Source organism: Aedes albopictus, chromosome 3, assembly GCF_035046485.1.
Source record: "Aedes albopictus strain Foshan chromosome 3, AalbF5, whole genome shotgun sequence".
Taxonomy (NCBI): domain Eukaryota; kingdom Metazoa; phylum Arthropoda; class Insecta; order Diptera; family Culicidae; genus Aedes; species Aedes albopictus.
Window position 1 is genome coordinate 340,395,687 of NC_085138.1, and position 20,301 is coordinate 340,415,987.

The 20,301-nt window shown below is 36.7% G+C and overlaps 1 protein-coding gene across 3 annotated transcripts in view; it reads left to right on the plus strand.

Moving 5' to 3' along the window:
• Positions 1 to 1,280: 1,280 nt before the first annotated feature.
• The window catches only part of LOC109424672 (prolactin-releasing peptide receptor), a 561,567-nt gene continuing 542,546 nt past the window's right edge, over positions 1,281 to 20,301 (plus strand). For all 3 annotated transcript variants that reach the window (XR_009995745.1, XR_009995746.1, XM_062843101.1), the window contains exon 1: positions 1,281 to 1,899. The gene's annotated coding sequence lies outside the window, so the exon portion shown is untranslated. The remainder of the gene's footprint in view (positions 1,900 to 20,301) is intronic.

A 20,301-nucleotide genomic window follows, 5' to 3' on the forward strand; every position in this document is an offset into this window, starting at 1 on the left:
ATTTGAAAAATTTACCTAATTTGAAGCGCGTGGAATTTAAGCGATTGGGCGCTGATTATATGGGATGAACCCATTAACCACCATCCGCCTCCTACACCATCATCTGCTGTTGTAAATAGTTAGATGGAGCCCCTTGGTATTTTATTAGAATTCAAAACGAAAAATGCCAAATGTCGTTTTGCCCCACCTCAAGATGCGTATTGCCCCGAACAGTTTTTCAGCACCTAAAATGTGACACTTTTTTAAATTGTTTATTTGACGAGGTAAATATGATAATACGCAGGCCAAAAATTGGTGTATTTCAGTAAAAATTATAAACTATCTGTCGAAACGCAAGACACCCATAAAATCATCTTAATTTTAGTTATTTCACTCCCTTTGCTTAGAAAGTGTATATTACCCCACCTTCCTCTGTCTTACTCCATCCCGAGTCCCAACTACAATCTGTCCCACATTTTCCGCTTTTTTTGCCACCTCCCTGGCTGGATTAAATTCCACCGATGCGGCTAATGTGAAAACGAGCAAAAACGAACTCCGGTCGTAACCTATCTCCGCACCCGCCAGCCTGGAAGCCTGCACGCAAGCAGAAGATTATGAAACAAAATGTAAAACACAGTAGTGGAATTAAGTGCTTTTTTCGCACCACATTCGCCGTCATCATCGTTCTGGCTCCCTCCCTGTCAGAACTGGGTTGAACTGGGCTTCACGGTACGAAGAAGACCACGTGGGAGCACGGATGGGCGCGACTTTCCACATTCCAACAACGTCCGGTTTTAGAAGTTGGCAAGCGCGTCGTCGCGCCAACGAACACCGAGCCGGAAGGACAATTGTTCAACGTCTCCGACGTCGTCCGCACATCGTGATTGCAAGTCGTGCTGGGTCGCTGGTGAGGCCTCCTTCGTTGGTCTAAATTCAAAACTCTGAGATTATTTCGGATGTTCTTTTATGACAGAGAGGCACCGCGAGCGCGCGAAGTCGCTGAGCAGAGCGGAAGCGACCCAAACAAAAATTGCCGGTACTCCACGTGTTCGGTGCGTGGGTGTAGATGCAGTTTTCCCAGCCCGGACGCCCTCCCAGCTGCCACCCACTTGTTGAGTTTTTGTTTTGATTGCCAGCTGGGGCGGCGCTCTCTGAGCTATGTTATCGGGAGTTGGTGAGAGATTCGTGAGCTGAGCAGGATTTAGAACCGGTTGTCTGACTTTAGTACTGATACGAAGAAGGCCGGCTCCACGCTGGTACATATGTAGATCATTTTATCATTATCAGTGTTGTGCTGCAGCGTGAAGCAAGGACCAGTCTCCGGTATCCGTGTCACAGTCAGTATCGTCCCAGCGCGCGATTCAGTCGGTTCGGAAATACTTTCTCGCTGAGTGTTCGATACGCGATACGCGCTTCTATTGTAGTGTACTTCAGATAAAAGAAAAAGTATCCATGGTGAAGTAATTCGAGTGGGATTGCCAACGATCGAAGGATGGTTTCTATAGTTTCAATTCTCTATGGTGGTTTCGATGTGTTGATGTGCTTCAATTAATCAGTGTTAAACATAGAAGAAATCCCATTCAATGGAAATTTATTACGCATCTAGTGATTAAAATAAAAAGCAGTCTATAAGTGGATGTTCAACTTGAACGGCTAAGAAGAGAAGCTTTACAACCCCGGTGTTACTGCAGTGAAGAGCAGTCGTTAAAAATGTGAATAGAAATTGCTCATTCCCAACCTGATATCGTATACCTACTACATACATCCACATCGTTATTGGCAACGACGAAGTTCAAGCCTTAAGGGTGTTTCCAAGGACGACCGTGAATACGTTCCGGAGCGGGACTGCATACAGCGGAATTGCTGCTGAATCCACCCGGTGGTGTCCCGGTGACGTGGAGGTGTGTTGGCGGAGAAAAGGTTGGTCAAGTTCTTTGTTTGTTTGCATTCCCCCTCCTTTTTCATGAGGACTAGCCGAGCCCTGCGGTCTCTACAGAGACTTTCCAAAGTGTAGCTATGTGCGCCATATCGAACGATGGATATGAAAAGCCGGGCCGGATCTTCCCCGGCTGGCTGTCGCCGCACGCCGTTGCCGACCGTCCAACCGTTTTTAATTCGTGGGTGGTTAAACAAGACCATATCCACCAACAGCCCCCGCCTTGTGCTTCCGGTGTGGTAGATGATCTACACCTAGCTACTGGTGGTAGTTTTACGTTTTGTTGGGGATGGATGGAGGTGGAGTTTGAGGGATGGAATTAGGTTAGTTTTTTGTGTGCTACCAATTGCCAGTTCGGTGGCTACTGGAGATAGTAACTTTTGAATGGAATTAAATCGAGCGGAGCAGTATCGACCCCTAGAGGGATGAAATTTCATCTTGCGATATTTAAATGTGAATGGGAAATTTGTTTCCTGTCTCTATACACTTATTGGAAAACATGTTCATACACAGCAAAAAATAAATGCAACTCGCCCGATGTTTCATTCCGATAAACTAAATAATCAATATAATCACGAGTCCTATACGATTACATCGTTTTGATGTAAATTCTTTTGTTTTTATGTGTACATCGTCCGATGTAATAATATTCATGCAACCGACGTATTGATCGGGTTGCAGTAGTTCACATGTAATATTACACAACAGTTTTTTTCTGTGTAGTTTACGTGAATCACTTAAACTATACAGATTTTAACTCCAGAAGTATTTGCCTAATTACAACTCAATGTTTCTCCGTCATTGATATGAGGTGGGTATAAGTTGCACTTAGATAAATATGAATAAGCGCTGAAACACTCCCATAGTCTAAAAGTAGATTTTTAGCAGCTCATACATATCTGGTCAATTTCGGCCATTTTCTTACAGTTTTTTAGGGAAAGTAAAGTAATCAGGCATACCTCGATTTAGTGGACCCTCGATTTTATGTACTTTTATTTTATATACAATTTACCTCGATTTTATGTACATTTTAATGGTAAAATTTTTAATTTCCATTCAGTTTAAGACTTGCAGTTTGTATTATGATGACTTAGAATGCAGGGATGTTCAGCCTTTAGACACGCGGAGAACTTCATATCAATAAATTGTTTGATGGAGCACTCATCATGGCGCCAAAGCATACTTCATGACATACTTAGTTTTATATATTTATCTTAATCTTATACTTCCCTTCCCCATTTCATTTTTTCAATGAATATCTCGTGCTTTGTCGATGATCACGATAAGCGCAGTATATTGGGTGATTCCCTGGCGATGATTTTTTTTATAGAATCTTAACAATGACAGACTTTTCCTCAAAGCTATCTAACAAACGTATTTGAAAATTTCATATTACTTCCACACCGAGAATTGTAATATATTCCTGATATTTTAGTAGATGCCTTATACTGTTTTGTCGTGTACTTAGCAGATTGAATTCCAAAATTTGTAACAATTCCATAAAAAAGTCATTTTAATGCTTCGGCTGATTACTGATAAGATGTGTGATAAATTATTTGCCAGTGCTGTCATGGCAAAATCAGAGTAAGTTAGTCAAAGTACTCGATTTCAGCGCCCCTTTACTGGTACATTCCCATGAATGAATTCTTGGACGAATCTCTGACTGAAGGAACCGCTTGAGCAATTCCTAAAGAAACTGCTGGAAAAAAACTTCTGAAAGAATCGTAGGAAAAAGTTTAAAAGAAATCCCTGCTAAAATTTCTGAAGTAATTCTAGGAATATATGGTCGGCGTTAAGTCAGAGGGGACCAAGTAACAAAATTGACGAATATTAGATTTTTAAGGCATTTGATTAAGAATTACTTTAGCTACTTGGAACATTCACCCGATATTCTTAATGTTACAATCAACGGGAGTTGTAGCACAATTTTCATTTGATTGAACTGCGAAAATCGATTATAGTGTTCAGTCAGAGTGGACCAAATGCTTGATGTTAAGAGAATTGGAAAAATATGTTTTAGTTTAAATCCAATAATCAAAATAGTTTATCATCAAAATATAATACGTTTCCAAATTGTATGACTCCATAACGCATTTTCTGATGATTAATGATCAAGAAAGCACGTGAAAATCCATTTTATTATGGTCAGTATCGTATTTTACAGATCATCGTGTTGAAGCTTATTGTGGCATTTCGCGTGCAGACAGAGTGGACCATGTCTCTAAGAAAAATAGTTGAAATAACCTTATTCTTCGTAATCTTTTCCAAATCAAAATATGTTAGTTGAGTAGCTAATGGGCATCATATTGAATTGTACCAATACCCGTTTCAAGAAAAAAAATATTTTACCGGTTATTTAAGAATTGTGTACTTGATTCACTCTGTCTGAACGAATTATTGAAAAACGCCAGTCCTCTGAAAGAATTATTGGTTAAATTGGGAAAAAATCCACAGCTCAGGTGAGATTTGAACTCACGACCCTTATTCGCTAGACAAGTGCTTTACCAACTAAGCTACCGAGCCAATTAATGACCCGGCAACCTAGTTGTCATAAGGTTCAATTCTAATCTCATCAATCTATATCATCTTCCCCTAAACCGCAAATATAACCATCTCTGTTGTACATATGTACGAAGAGCGAAAGCGAAATTATGCATAATTGACCACACGGATTGGTATACCGAAAATTTGCACTTTGAGTGAGTTGTTTTCGAGCATCTACCTCTACGTAGTTATCCGTCGTATCAAACAGAATGCGAACGACGCGTTTGATCGCCTTCCAGGTAGCATTGTTCTTCCTCTACAAGTGGTTGAGGAAGCGTCGCCTGTACGATAGGCAAACAGTTTCAAACAATAAACTAATCGCTTTCGCTCTTCGTACATATGTACAACAGAGATGGTTATATTTGCAGTTTAGGGGAAGATGATATAGATCGATGAGATTAGAATTGAACCTTATGACAACTAGGTTGCCGGGTCATTAATTGGCTCGGTAGCTTAGTTGGTAAAGCACTTGTCTAGCGAATAAGGGTCGTGAGTTCAAATCTCACCTGAGCTGTGGATTTTTTCCCAATTTAACCAATAATTTACCCATCTGTACATATGTACGTTGAGTTATTTGAAATTCATAATTGACCACACGGATTGGTATACCGAAAATTTGCACTTTGAGTGAGTCGCTTCAAAAGTTGTTAGCTATTCAATGTTCAAGTTAAGAATTCTTAAATAACTCATTAATTGACTAACCTTCATGTGAAATTGAACTGTTGTACTTGGTCCACTCTGACTGAACATAAAAATGGAAAATGGTAATCAACAGTGTAATAACAGAAACATCAAATTTCAAACTTCCTGCTCACATTATACACCACTCCTATTAACTTTTGTCCTACTAGTGCATTATATGTTCATCAAATATTGTAAAACTTGAGTGCAAACTGTCCAGCCTTTTCATAAGAATCCTTATAAGAATCTCTGAAATAATGCACATAAAACGCAACGCGAGACAGGACACAACACTTGTAGTTCTCACAACAAATTAAAAGGAATTCAATTTAATTTCTTTTAATTTGTTGTAAGAACTATAATGTTGTGTCCTGTCTCGCGTCCCGTTTTATGTGTATTGTCGAGGTTCTTACGTTAGCACACACCTCAAGAAATTGAAGTCTCTGAAATAATCTGTAGAAAAAAATCTGAAGGAATCCTTAGAGCATTTTCTAAGGGAGTGTCCATAAATGACGTAGCATTTTATAGGAGAGGGTGAATCTGGGATTGTGTGACGAGCCATGTATTAGGTATAGAAAGATATGCGCCACAAAATGCTACGTCATTTATGGACGCTCCATATGACATTTTTTAGAAATCTTTGGAGCAAATTCTGGAAAAGAAATGTCTTTGAGGAATATCTAAAGGAATGTACAGAAGTCTTGGGAATTTCCTTGATAATCTTTTGTATATTTTCTATAGCAATCCTTAGAGAAAATTCTTTAGAAAGCTTCTAAAAAAATTTGAAGGACTTCTGAATTTCTGATTTCTTATATATCCGTGAATCATTTTCTAAAAAAATCATTAAGGATTTTTGAGAAAGTTCATGAAAGGTTTTCTATATGAATGCTTTGAAAATTTTCTAGAGGAATCACTATGACAAAAACTGAAGAAATTCGGAGATGAATTCCTGGAACAATCTATGCAATTTTTTTTAAAAGAACTCTTAAAATATTTTCCAAAAGAGCGATTTCCAAAGCGAATTCCGGAGATTTTATCCTTGGAAAATCGTTTGAGAGAATGCTTGAAGGAAATTCTGCAGATTTTTGCCGGAGATAAAATCTAGAAAAGTCCCGAAAAAATATGGTAAATCTCTATAGAATTTTCTAAAGAAATCCCTGGAGGAATTTCTGTTGTAACTCGTACACAACTAGGGTCCCCAGTTAGCCTACTGGTTAAGGCTATGGATCGCCATTCCGGAGACGGCGGGTTCAATTCCCGTTCCGTCGGGAAAATTTTCTCAACTCCCTGGGCATAGTGTATCATTGTACTTGCATCACAATATACAAATTCATGCAATGGCAGGAAAAGAAAGCCCTTCAATTAATAACTGTGGAAGTGCTCAAAGAACACTAAGTTGAAGCGAGGCTGGCCAAGTCCCAGTGGGGACGTAGAGCCACAAAGAAGAAGAAGAAGCTAATAACCCTAAAATTCTTGGCGGAAATTTGGCATTTATCCTCATGACTTTCGTCCTAAATCATCTTTTGGCTAGACATCTTTTCGATCATCCTCATCATCAAAAAGCCAGCCAAGACCAAGTATTCAGTTCTAAATGATGTATGCATAAAACAAATGTTGTGGGGATATGGTTATTAGGTTGTTTACTTAAAGTAAAGAGCAAACTTTTAAAAGAAGCGAAAATTTCAGATTGAAATACTTGCAGCTTTCATAGCAATAACTATAACATCGAAATTACATGCAAGTTTAAAAGAAGAGACATTTTCGAATAAAACTTGAACTGCAAAATTTCTACAGCATTTTACAGCGACAGATTCAAAGAACAGCCTTTAATAAAAGAAGAAAAACTGCATGTATAAATATAATTAGGGACATAACCAACAGCCTTTGAAACAAATTTTGAAAAAAAAAAACCTAAATTAAGCATATTAGATGTATATTAGTTTAAGCTTACCGAGCTCTTCAGGATCAATAAGTGAAAAGACACGTGAATCGTCGTTATCCATCGGCCATTAAGACCGAATATCGCATAAATTGAATGAATGTGTCTTTATAATTTCATTGCATTTGCTTCTATCGTTTTCACGAGTGAGCATTAGGGTGGCCCACACTTATATGAAAAACCAAAATTTCGAAAAATACCAAGTCTTACCTCCTCAATCAGTTGTTTTGGACTCCCAGAAGCTACGTTCAAAATTTGAGCAAAATCGGTTGAGCCTAAGGGGGCGCTCAAAACGCTTGAAGTTTGTATGGGAAAACTTGGCAAAATGTATGCAGGAATTTTAAGTTTTCGAATTTTGCCGCTAGGTGGCGCTGAAAGCGTTCAATGATCAAACCCTTTGGTATTATTGTAGGTGACTATATGCCAGAGAACTTTGTCGAAGACCGCGAAGTGATCCGACGGCTGTGAAAAAAGTTATACCCTAGGCAAAGTGAGGCAAAGTATTGAGATTTCATTATTGATATTATTCCTTTACATGTATTGGAAAAATAACAATAAAGTTTATCCTCACTTTTCCTAGGGTATAACTTTTTTCACAGACGTTGGATCACTTTGCGGTCTTCGACAAAGTTGTTTGGCATATAGTCAGCTACAATAATACCAAAGGGTTTGATTATTGAACGCTTACAGCGCCACCTAGCGGCAAAATTCGAAAACTTAAAATTTCTGCATACATTTGGCCAAGTTTTCCCATACAAACTTCAAGCGTTTTGAGCGCCCCCTTAGGCTCAACCGATTTTGCTCAAATTTTGAACGTAGCTTCTGGGAGTCCAAAACAACTGATTGAGGAGGTAAGACTTGGCATTTTTCGAAATTTTTGTTTTTCATATAAGTGTGGGCCACCTTAGTGAGCATGCATGATAAATACAAACGGAAATATTCGGTATCTGTCTGTTTAAGAATCGAATGAACTTATAACCATCTTCATCCATTTCCAATAACTTTTCCCCGGCCAGCACTGCATGTCAGTAAATTTGATGTAAATTGTAAGTGCTACGATTTTAAAACTTCTTATATAAAGTTTGAAATGTACTAAGGTATGCACACAGCAAAATCTAGCCACCGTATTTTGGATATAATTTTTACAATTTTCAATGAATCGTGGCAACCTATGGCGCAAATGAAAGCTTATTGTGTAAGGAATCGAAAAATATTTACTTCGGGTGATATTTTCACATTGTGTTTAAAATAGAGTCAAGGGATCAACAAGTCCTCGAAAAGTTTTTGCACAAACGTGCTGAAAATCTGACAATGTACATTAAAACGACCATCCCCGCAGACTTGAGTTAGCTTTCAAGTATTCGGTTCTATACATCATTGCAACGTGGAAAGGCTGCAGATTAACTTAAGACCAAGAAATAATCAAAGTTTATCAAGAAATGCATAGTTTGGTCAACAATATGAATTTGTGGTTTGAAAAACCGAACTATCAAAAATACATGTACAACAAATCATCTTTTTCACTACGGGAAATGTCGGAAAAAATGGCTGGCATCCCTTTTTCAAAAGCTTAGATATTGTGTATTGATTTGGATTGATTTTTGTGCCCTGCTTATGGCGGAGAATCCTTGCGTTTGTATGCAGAAAACTATGTGGAAATTGTACAACATTTTTTCTAAAATCGTAAAATTTCATACACCTCAAAACTCAACCCAATTAAACAATATTGAGTAACCGTGAATTGGAACCTTTGAAAAATGTCAAGAAAGGCAGCTTTCATCGAAAAATAAGATTGATTTTGACACAAAGGTGGTAAAAATTTCTTGGCAAGCGATCGAAGGTACTGTGCAAAACTTTACGCAAGGACTCAAGCGCAAAGCCTGAGATGACGGATATAATAAGTCCAATCAACAATGTCTTGATGTTGATTTAAAGTCAATTAATGCTTTTTTATGATGAAATGCTTCTGGTTTGGGAATAAGTTAGAATTCATTATTACTGCTTGATTTTCTTTGGCTAGATTTTGCTGTGCGCATACCTTAAAATAATTATTTGAAATAAATGTACTTAAACGGGCGGATTTTATAATAACAATAAGTAAGATGTGTTTTCTTAACTTTTTACTCTAGTTGTGTAACGATATACGTGAGAGATTTCAATATTCCGAGTTTGAACAAAATCTTGTAAAAAATATATATAGTTTGAATCAACTGGTCATTTTACCCCCAAGCTCTGTTTGTTTTAAAGTTACTTTTAAAATGTCATTAAAAATAAAAACTTTTTTTTCTTTACTAAATATTTTGTTTTAGGAGTGAATTATTAAAATATGGTATCACACATTGCAAGTAATGGATGAATTGACCTTAATTATGATTAGCTCAGTTTTACATCAGATCGTATTGTTTGCATAATTTTCGCTATTTTCGTCATTTCAAAGTAGTTTGGTTAATTTTAGGGCCCAATATCAGCAGAAGTACAATGACTTATGTTGTTGCATAGAACCCAATCGTTGTTCATTTTACCCTTGTTCATTTTACCCACAATTCCCCTACAGACAGGCGTCTAAGTCTACTTAGCTCTCATTTTTTCATATTTTAACGATTGGTTTGAATGTTCTATAGTTCGCTAATCGCTCGCTGATGGCGCTCGCATCGCTTGTTCAGGTCGGATGCGGGTTTGACCGCCGAAAATTTTTCGAGTTCGGGTCGGGTCCAAGTTTGACAAAAAAAAAAACTCGGGCTCGGGTCGGGCACGGGTTTTGAAATTTGAAATTTTTCGGGTACGGGACGGGTTCGGGTCTGTAAAATCTGAAACCCTACCATCTCTAGTTTGCTGTTTAGTTTAGGGGATAGACAAAACGATCGGGACAGGCAAAATATTCACTTTTCAAAAAATGTTCAACTAGCTGTAACTTTTCGAAAAGTGCATCAGATATTTTTACTGTAAGTTCATCAACTAGTTGTGTATCAGTGGTCAACATTTGGAAAAGATTGGGCTATTCTACATGAAGTTATAAAGATTCTTGAAAAAGGTATTATTATTCGATAGCCTACTTTGAGCTGTTATATCTCCGGATTCAATGAACCGAATGCAATGAAATTTTGACCATTTATGACTCTTATAATGAGCTATGAAAAACCTTTGACTTAACCTAAAATTCCTAACACTGAAGAAAATTATAACGATTAGATTATTTTTCTAATAAAATACCAAATTATCCAAAACTTCAACATCGCTTCAAAATTCAAGATTCAAATTATAGTTCATTTATTTTCCCTCTAATTGACTTATATATAAATGTGTTTTGAAGTAAAGTAACAACATAGCTGCCAATAAATTGAAAAGGTAAAGAGATGCATATTAAAAATAGACCAATTTACCGAAAAATCGTAAAATAAATGAAATTACTATAAATTTTTCTATTGTTAACAATTTTAAGTTAAGTCGTTTTAAGTTATCGTTTTTCAAAGTTCATTATAAGAGTCATAAATGGTCAAAATTTCATTGCATTCGGTTCATTGAATCCGGAGATATAACAGCTCAAAGTTGGCTATCGAATAATTATACCTTTTTCAAGAATCTTTATAACTTCATGTAGAATAGCCCGATCTTTTCCAAATTTTGACCACTGATACACAACTAGTTGATGAACTTACAGTAAAAATATCTGATGCACTTTTCGAAAAGTTACAGCTAGTTGAACATTTTTTGAAGAGAGAAAATTTTGCATGTCCCGATCATTTTGTCTATCCCCTGTATATGTTTAGCTTGTGGAAACCATTACTTTGATCTAGTTTGTTGAACCGTTCTCAACAAGGTGTTAGCAACAAATGAAGCCAAATGTTTTTTTTTTTAATTATATACATTAACCATCTTTTGATTCGTATGCAGAAGGTCCTGAGCTCAATCCCTGGCCCGTTTCTTTCTCCTTATAATATATTTTCTAATATACACACATTCTACCGTGACGTTACAACATTTAGACGCCTTTTTGGTCAGATTTTTCACCGTAACTCGAAAATTCGACCGTGAACCATCAAATATTTTTGCATATCCGGATTCCTTGTAAAATTTCCTATAAGTTTCATCTGTTAAATAGTTTGTTTTCATTGAAAAAGTATGTTAAAAATGGGAATTAGTAGCGTGACGTTACAACGTTGTAAGGTCACGCTACTAATTCTGATGTTTAACATGCTTTTCCAATGAAATTTAACTGTTGAGCAGATTAAACTTATTGGAAATTTTACATGGATTCTGTCATCACCACTGGGCTGATTAGAGTGCGCCAGTCTATACATCGATCTAGAGAATAAATTGAACAAAACGGATGAGGAACAAAAAGAAAACCTAAATTGAGAGTGGATGAAGTTGCTATTAAAAGTTATTAAAATCATTGAATTTCTATTGTTTAAACTAATAAAATAAGTAAAATTTAGTGGTCATTTTCATGCAGTAATATAGTAAGCTATTGCTCTTTAATTTAAAGGTAAAATGTTCAAATAAGCCCCTAAAAATGGATATTTTAGTTTAGGTGAACTACACGCGACCATCTGTAGTTTCGGGTACTCCAAAAGCGTTTGTAAACTAGTTTAAACGTTAACTTAGTAAGTATTCTTAATTATAAAAGCTAAATGAATTTGTTAAAGATGCTATTTAAAACTACAGGCTAGTGCTAAACCGTTTTGGGCACTGAATCGAATACGTCTAGCAAAATTGTTTCACGAGGCTAGCAGCGAAACTAAATTTGTAAGTTTGCACAAATAATTCTGAAATCACATAATTACTAAGCATCTAATGGAACAATTAAAATTTCAGTTTGAGCCGCTCTTTATAGACTGCTACAAGAAATAAGTGCTGATTCTGCAAAAAATCCGAACAGATTCCGAATATGCAAAAATATTTGAGGGTTTACGGTCGAATTTTCGAGTTATAGTGAAAAATCAGACCAAAAAGGCGTCAAAACGTTGTAACGTCACGGTAGAATGTGTTAATGACTTTTTCTAATGATTTTTGGAAATTTTTGAGTATTCTTTAAAGTTTTTCTTTGTGATGAAATACACCTTCTTATGCTTTTCTCATTTTACTGATTAAACGCTCCAAGTGGAATTTCTGGAATGATAATAATTCTGCATATTTTTTTTATTGGAATTCCTCATGCAATTCCAGCTGAGATTCCCACGTACAAAAAAAAATCTGATGTGATTCCTCTAGATATTTCTTCGGAATTTTCAGCTGTGATTCCTTCAGGGATTCCTACAAGGATTCATCCAGAAACTTTTCTTAGTATTTACCCAGTAATTCCTACCGGAAATCTACTTACTCAACGATTCATCCGAAATTTCTGGTGGAATTCACCAGTTAGTCTTGTTGGAAATACTCAAGAAATTCCTGCAGGAATTCTTGGTGGATTCTTAAGCAATTACTGAAGAAATCTCAGCCGATATTATTTGAGAAATTGCAGAATACCTGAAAAAATCTTAGTAGGAATATCTATCTGAATGTATCCTAGCATGAGTTTCGGCGAAATTCCAAAAGGAATCCTTGAGACATCTCTGGAAAAATCACATAGAATACCTTGGAGATATCTCTGGAGGAATCCTTGAAGGTATCACAGAAGGAATATGTTTAAGAATACGTTCAAAATTCCTTGGAGAAATTCCAAGACTAATGCCTCCTGGAATACCTGGAATACCTGGGATTTCTGCTGACCTAGGGGTTCCTTCACATTTTTTTCGAGGAATGCTTTCAGAAGATCCCTTTTGATACTTTCTTCACAAATATCTACAGATTTTCCTCCAGAGATTTATTTATAAATTTCTCCAAGGATTACTTTGAAAAAAAAAAAAAAACATCCACAGATTTTTTCATACTCAAAGGTCTTTTTTACACGGATAGTTTTTCTGCTTTAACTCGGTCAATTTTGAGCCAATTCACATGAAAATTTGTACACAGGTAGACACGGTTAGTACTACCTGTGTACGGAAAATCAGATAGGTAGGTTCAAAGTTGACCGAGTTAAAGCAGAAAAACTACCCGTGTAAAAAAAGACCTTAGTGTAATTCTTTCATGGAGCCTTGTTGAAATCCATCCTAGGATTTATTTTAAAAATCACGAGTTCCTGAAAAAAATCCTTCCGGGATTTTTAAAGAATTTCTTTCAGGAACTCCTTTGGAAACTCCTCATAGATTTACTTTTAAAAATCCCCCTGGAAATCCTGAAGAAATTCAGTCTTCTCTTCAGAAATACTTTTTCAAAATCTTCTAGGGATTCTTTTAGATTTTAGAACGTCCTTCAAAAATTTCTTAAAGCTTCTTAAAAAAGTCTTGCACGGATAGCTTCCATTCCATTCCAGGATTCCTTTAGAAAATATTTGAAGAATTCCTTTTAAATTTTTTTTTCATAGAGATTTCTCCAGAAAATTTTCAAAGCATTCAACTAGAAAACCTTCCATGAACTTTCTGAAAAATACCACATGGATTTTTTTCGTAATGATTTACGGATACATTAACAATCAGAAATATAGAAGTGCTTTAAAATTTTCTCCGAATCTTTCTAAAGAATTTTCTCCAAAATTTGAAATTTAGAAATTCTACAAGATTATTAAGAAAACTTCCAAAATTCTTTTACGTTCCATTAAGACATTTCCCTTCTAGAAATTGCTCCAAGAATTTCTTGTAAAAGTCTGAGAAAATCATCCAAGGATTTCTTCAGAAATTTTCCTACAGAATTTTTCAGAGGTTCTTATAAGGAATCCCGCGGAAAAGCCGTAGACATTCTTGCAGAGATTCCTGCAGAAATTCTGACAGAGATTTCATCAGAAATTCTGCCGGGTATTCTCTATGTATTTTCTTAGAAATTCCTCCAGAAGTCCTCTTAGAGACTTCTTCCATATTCCTAGAATAGCTTCAGAAATTTCAACAGAGATTCCTTAAATAATAGTTCCATAGATTCTTTTGGAAGTTGTTTCAACATTCATTAATTGCTCAAGCGATTTCTCAGAAATTCCTCCAGGAATTCACCCATGGGGTTGTACCAGTGAAGGGGCACTGAATTCGGGGAACCTTGACAAACTAGCTCTGATTTTACTGAAATTGGCATTTTCAGGTTTTTTTTTATTATCGGAAATTCCTGGAGGATTTTTTTCAGAAATTTCGGGAGGAATTCCTTCGACAATTGCTGGACGAATTCCTTTGGAATTCCAGGTGGAATTCCTTTAGGAATTCCTGGAGAAATTCTTTCGGAAATTCCGGGAGGAATTCCTTTGGAAATTGCTGGACGAATTTCATTGGAAATGTCAGGAGGAATTCCTTCGGAAATTCCTGCAATAATTTCTTCGGCAATTACTGGAGGAATTCCTTCGGAAATTGCTGGACGAATTCTTTTGGAAATTCATGGAGGAATTCCTACGGAAATTCCTTGAGAAATTCCTTCAGAAATTCCTGTAGAATTTTTTTTTTCGGAAATTCTTTTTAGATTTTTTTTGGAAATTCCTGGAGAAATACCGTCGGAAATTCCAAGCAGAATTCCTTCGGAAAATCCTGAAGGAATTCCTTCGGAAATTCCGGAAGAAATTCCTTCGGAAATTCCGGGAGGAATTCCTTCGGAAATTCCATTAGGAATTCCTTCGGAAATTCCATTAGGAATTCCTTCAAAAAAATCCTGGAGGAATTCTTTTAGAAATTTCGGGAGGAATTCCTTCGGAAATTGCTGGACGAATTCCTTTGGAGATTCCCGGAGGAATTCATTCGAAAATTCCAGGAGAAATTCCTTTTGGAATTCCTGGAGGAGTTCTTTCGGGAATTTCTGAAGGAAATCCATCGGAAATTGCTGGACGAATTCCATTGGAAATTCCTGGAGGAATTCCTTCCAAAATTCTTGGAGGAATCCCTTCGCAAAATCCTGGAAGAATTCCTTCGGAAATTTCTGGAGAAATTCCATCGGAAATTCCTGAAGGACTTCGTTCGGAAATTACTGGAGGAATTCCATCGAAAGTTCCTTGGCGAGGTCCTTTGAAAAATCTTGGATGAATACTTTTTGAAATTTCTGGAGGAATTCCTTTGGAGATTCCTGGAGGAATTCATTCGGAAATTCCAGAAGGAATTTCTTCAGGAATTCCTGGAGGAATTCTTTCGGAAATGCCGGGAGGAATTGCTTCGGAAATTCTTGAAGCAATTCCTTCAAAAAATCCTGGAGGAATTTCTTAACAAATTCCAGAAGGAATTCCTTCAAAAATTTCTGGAGGAATTCCTTCGGAAATTCCTTGGGGAGTTCCCTCGAAATATCTTGGATGAACACCTCCGGAAATTTCTGGAGGAATTCTTTCAGAAATCTATAGAGAAATTCCTGATAAAAACCTTGGATGAATTCCTTAGGACATTCCTGGAAAAAAAATCATTCTAAACTTCTTAGAGGAATGCTTTTTATGGTTCCTGGAGGAATTCCTTCGGAAATTACTAGACGAATTCCTTTGGAAATTCCAGGAGGAATTCCTTCGGAAATTGCTGGAATAATTTCTTCGGAAATTACTGGAAAAATTCCTTCGGAAATTCCTGGAGATTTTTTTTTCGGAAAGTTTTTTTGGATTTTATTTTTGGAAATTCCAAGAGGAATTCCCTGGAAAATTCATGGAGGAATTCCTTTACAAATTCCGCTAGGAATTCCTTCAAAAATGCCTGGAGGAAATCTTTCAGAAATTCCGGGAGAAATTCCTTCGAAAATTACTGGACGAATTCGTTTGAAGATTCATGGAGGAATTCCTTTGGAAATTCCTGCAGGAATTCTTTCGGAAATTCTTAGGGGAATTTCTTCGGAAATTCCTGGAGAAATCCCTCCGGAATCTCTTGGATGCATTCCTTCTGAAATTCGAGGAGCAATTATTTCGGAAATTCCTGGAGGAATTCCTTCGGAAATTCTTGGAGGAATTTCTTTAAAAATTCCCGGAGAAATTCCTTCGGAAATTCCTGGAGAAACTCTTTTGGAAATTCCTAAAGGATTTTTTTTTGAAAATTCCAGGAAGAATTCCTTCAGAAATTCCAGGAGAAATTCTGTCGGAAGGAATTTCTTCATGAATTTCCGATGTAATTCCACCAGGAATTTTGCGAAGGAATTCCTTCAGGATTTTCCGAATGAATTCCTCCATGTATTTCTAAGAGAATTCCTCCAGGAATTTCCGAGGGAAATCCTCCAGGAACTCCCGGAGAAATTCCTCCAGGAAATTTCGGAAAAATTCCTCCACAAATTTCTGGAGGAATTACTCTAGGAATTTCCGGAGGAATTCCTCCAGGAATTCCCGAAGGAATTCTTCCAGGAATTTTCAAGGGAATTCCTCTTGGAATTTTCAAAGGATTCCTTCATGAATGTCCGAAGAAATCCCTCCATGAATTTTCGAAGGAATTCCTCCATGAGTTGCCGAACAAATTCCTCCAGGAATTTTGCCAAGGAATTTCAAAAGGATTTTCCGAAGGAATGCCTCCATGAATTTCCGAAAAATTCCTCCAGAAATTTTCCGACGGAATTCCTCTACGAACTTCCGAAGAAATTCCTCGAGGAATTTCCGGAGGAATTCCTCCAAGAATTTTCGAAGAAATTCTTCTAGGAATTTTCAAAGGAATTCCTCTTAGAATTTTTAAAGGACGTTCTCCTGGAATTTCCGAAGGAATTCCTCCATGAATATCCGAAGGGATTCCTCCATGAATTATCGAATTAATTCCTCCAGGAATTTTGCGAAGGAATTTCTAAAGAATTTTTCGAAGGAATTCCTACATGATTCTCCAAAGGAATTCCTACAGAAATTTTCCGACGGAATCCCTCTACGAATTTCCGAAGGAATTCCTCCAGGAATTTTGCGAAGGAAATCCTAAAGCATTTTCCGAAGGAGTTCCTCCATGAATTTCGGAAGGAACTGCTCCAGAAATTTTTCGAAAGAATTCATTCACGAATTTCTGATGAAATTCCTCCAAGAATTTTCAAAGGAATTCTTCCAGGAATTTCCTGAGAAATTCCTCCAGGAATTTCCTGAGAAATTCCTCCATGAAGTGCCGGATGATTTTTTTTAGAAATTTCCGGAGGAAATCCTCCAGGAATTTCCGAAGGAGATCCTCCAGGAATTTTCAAAGAAATTCCTTTTGCAATTTCCGAAGGAATTCCTCCTGGAATTTCCGAAAGAATTTCTTCATAAATTTCCGAAGGAATTTCTTCAGGAATTTCCGAAGGAAATCTTCCAGCAATTTCCGAAGGAATTCCTCCTGGAATTTCTGAGGGAATTCCTGCAGTAATTTCCGGTGGAATTCCTCCAGGGATTTTCAAAGGAATTTCATCTGGAATTTTCAAAGGATTTCCTGCCGGAATTTCCGAAGGAATTCTTTCATGAATGTCCAAAGGAATTCCACCAGGAATTTTCGAAAGACTCTCCAGGAATTCCTTCACGAATTTCCGAAGGAGTTCCTCCATAAATTTCAGAAGGAATTCCTCCAGGACTTTTGCGAAGGAATCGCTCAAGGATTTTCTGAAGGAATTCCTCCATGAATTTCCGAAGGAATTCCTCCAGAAATTTCAGAAAGGAATTTCTCCAGTTATTTCCGAAGGAATTACTCCAGGAATTTCCGAAGAAATTCCTCCAGGAATTCCCCAAGGAAATCCTCCACGAATTCTCGAAGGAATTCCTCCAAGAATTTCCGAGGGAATTCCTCAAGGATTTTCCCGAAGAATTCCTCCATGAGTTTCCGGAGGAGTTTGTGCAGGAATTTCCATAGGAATTCCTCCAGGAATTTTCAAAGGAATTTCTCCTGGAATTCTCAAAGGATTTTCTCCTGAATTTCCGAAGGAATTCCTCTACGAATTTCCAAAGAAATCCCTCCCGGAATTTCCAAAGAAATTTCTTATGGATTTGCCTTGAAATACCTCCAAAAGTTTTAAAATTTGGAGGAATTAATTCCTCCAAAAATTGTTGATGGTTGTCCTCAAACAATTCCCTCTGATTTACTCACATAATAACCAAACCTGAAGGAATGTTTGAAGAAGTTTCTCAAGTTTTCGTAGGAGTTCCGCAATACATTTTTGAAGGAATTTCTTGAGGAATTTCCGAAGAAACTTCTCAATGATCTTTCGCTGGAATTCCTTGAGGAATTTAGTAAAGATTTATAAAAAAAACAAAAAATTCCTCAACGAACTTATCAAACAATTTCTCACGAAATTTCCGAAGGTATTCTATAAGATATTTCAGACATATGTCAAAAAAAATTCCAAACGAACTCCTTTAACAATTTACGAATTTTCTTTATCAAGGCATTTTTAAAGGATTTTTTCAGAGAATTTCCGAATGAGTTCCTCTAGGAAATAAAAAATCACAAAAAGCATTTCTTCAGGAATATATTTTCAAGGAAGTTTTGAAAAATTTTTAAAGAAATTCCTTATGGAAATTCAAAAGGGATATCTCATGAGACTTTTAGTGGATTTTTTTCAATATTTTCGAAAGAATTGCTTCAGGAATTCGGGAAGGAATTCTTACAGAAATTTCCGGATGAATTCCTCCAAGAATTTTTGAAGGTATTCCTCAAGGAATTTTCGGAAGAATCCCTCACGAAAACTCCGAAGGAGTTCCTCAAGGAATATTCCAAATCTATTTCAAAGAAATTCCTCAAGGAATTCCCGAAGAATCTTCTAAAGGAAATCGTAGAAGAACTCTCGAAGGAATGTCTTATGGAATTTCTCAAGGAGCTTTAGAAATGAAGGACTTCCTCAAGAAATTTCTGAAGAATTTGTCAAGGAGTTCCCGGTGGAATTCCTCAAGGATTTTCGAAATAAATTCCTGAAATTATTTTTTAATTGATTCCTTTAAAAATTTCCGAATGCTAGAGGAATAGCAACTTCCAAAGATATTCCTCCAGGAATTTCCGAAGAAATTTCTTTAGAAATTTTCAAAGAATTTTTTCCGGTAATTCCGAAGGAATTCATTAAAGGATTTTTCGAAGAAATTTCTCCAAAAATTTCTCAGGGTATTACTCAAGGAAAGGAATCTTAGTTTGATTGGAATTTTTGAAAGAATTCCCGGAGAAATTCTTAAAGTATTTTCTGGAGCTTCTCAAACGGATTTCTGGTAGAATTAAGAATGATATTTGTAAAGAATTACTGGGGAAATTCTCAAAAGAATGCATGGTGAAATTCGTAATAAAACTTCTGGAGGAATTATTGAAGAAATTTCTGAAGGTATTCCCAACGGAATTACCGCAAGTTTTCCGAAGGTAATTTCTGCTGGAATACCTACATTAAAATAACCTGGAAAAATATTAAAGAAATTTCTGGAGAAACTGCTGGATACATTCAAATTCATGATGGCATTTGTTAAGAAATTCCTGAAGCAATATTCTGAGGAATTCCTCAGGATTGTAATCATATATGATTCTTCTATTGAACCATTCCTGTTAATCACCCATATTTCATACTTCACTTTTATTTTTTTTAAATGATGAAGTATTTGAACTCCTTGTTACTGCAAAGTGGTTTTCAGTGTAAGGGTGCTCGCCCCCCCTGGCCGAAAAGCTGGCTACGCCCTTGACAGAGATATCTTTCGAAGAGTACTTAGGATTTATACAACTAAACTTTTTGAGATTTTTGACCAAGTGTATCATAATAAATATCTCAGCCGTCTGTCAACTGATTTCTCTTAGCACCAAATGAAAGCTACAAAATCCTTGTAAAAGGCCCTGAAATTTTATTTAGATTGGACATTTGGTTACTGAGATATCTTTCGAAGAGTATTTCTTTAAATTCCTTTTTTTATTATTATATTCGTGTTTCGTCCAGCGGTGAATGAGGCCCCACGTTGTGTTTTATTTCCCCCGGGGACTCGAGGAAGAACGAACTACTTCTACTACAGTTTTACGTTTTATTGGCGCACCACAGAGAGGCAGTGCTCCTGCTCTGTGGTGTTATATTGACTTACAACTAATTACATTGAGGATGAGCTACCGCTTTTATAAGCGGCAGCGATAGTACGGACAAAAGATAACATGTGCACAAAAGTGCGTTGCGCTAAAGGCTAGCAACACGCAGCCCAGAACGGCGATGATAATGCCGTTAGGCTGCTTGCTGCTAGCAGCAGAACAAAACGGAGACAAAACGACACAAATTGAATGCACCGCTGCGCCAACAATTCGCTTGTTATCTTGCATGAGCTTTTGACTAGTCTATGGGAAGTTATTGTTCAATCAATAATGCTGACCTC